Raw genomic sequence first — 1,451 nt, 5'->3', positions numbered from 1 at the left:
TGGAGGGTAATTCATATGTGTTAGAGAGAGAACTTTGGGCTTACCTGGCGCCAGAAAGCGAGGACGTTAGACTTAACGGCACAGCCCGGAGGGCCATAATCGTAAAGCCCAGCAACGCCGCGATAGATTTTGAACGACGGAATATAGAACAAACGCCGTTCCAGAGTGTTCACCACCGCTTGACGGAACGCTTCCCTATTGAGCGAGCCCTCGCTGCCACTGAGGGCGGCTTGGAGCTGCCTCTCGATTGAAGCCTTCTCGAGCTTCAACCCGTCTAATGCTTCGATCGCGGCGTCGATCTCCGGCTTGGCAGCACCGGTGGATTTCATCGCCCGCAATGCGTTGCCTTGTGCTTCGACGACTGATTGCTTCTCGGCCAGAGTTTGGCGGAGAATCTCCTCGGAGGCGTCCATTGCAACCGCGCGGCGGCTGAAGAGGGCGTGTTGGGCTAGTGTTGAGGAGCGACGAGTGCGGAGCCGAGAGAAGAAATGGTGACCAGATGAAACAGATGAGGATATCAGAGAAATGAGTGATCGCATGCGAGCAGTGTGGGCAAAATCGCTATGGTTTTACTAAAAAAGGCGTTGTGGATTCTATAAGGGAACTGTTTGTGGAGAGGGATAACGCAAGCCCACTCTTGATGCAGTATTACCCTGCACCCGATGCGGATACAATACGCCGTTTTTATAGGATAAATGTTTCTTATATTTAATAATAAATAAATAAAAAATCCTAATTTTTTTTAAAAAAAAAGAAAATCATTCCGGTTTCATTAATAGAATAATGATCATGAGCATAAAGCTCTGAGAAAATCATAGCCGAAACTACGGCTTTACAATACCATAGATACATACATAGCAATCTTATATTTAAGATCAATTTATGACATCAATATCCATTAACCTATAACTAATATTCAGTTGTAAAAACTGATCTGCTCTAGACAGACAAACCAATATATAGGTAGCAACATTCATCCTCCTCGACTTGCAAGTTAATAAACTATTCACATTCTCAACCCAAAAGGTCAGGACCACAAAATACATCGAAAAAAACATGAAAAATAAAGCAAAGGCACAAAAGCCTACAAAACACCGTCAAAGAAGGCTGTCGGAGAATTTTGGCCAAAGCGCGAAAAAACCACTCGCAAGTACGTGCTAGTCACAATCTGTCGCGGGTTGCCGGAATCAAAAATGACAAGAGCTGTTGGAAGCAGGCAGGGCCAGAACGCGCTGTGGAGAGGCGCGTGTCGAAGTGGGTCTAACGAAGGCGGTGGAAGGGTGTGTGTTAAGGTGGGTCTAACGAAGGGACATAGATCAAGTTTTGAGCAGTCCAATCCAAAGAGCCCCATCAACCTAAAAAAAAAAACACAACAAAAAGGATAGACAACACACCTGGCTCGGTGGTGCTTAACCATGTAAAAAAAAAGAAAAGTAAACAAAAAAAAAAAA

Source organism: Corylus avellana, chromosome ca4 (genome assembly GCF_901000735.1).
Source record: "Corylus avellana chromosome ca4, CavTom2PMs-1.0".
In the NCBI taxonomy this organism is placed as follows: Eukaryota; Viridiplantae; Streptophyta; class Magnoliopsida; order Fagales; family Betulaceae; genus Corylus; species Corylus avellana.
The sequence above is the reverse complement of the archived record's forward strand: the minus strand, read 5'-3'. Positions refer to the sequence as shown.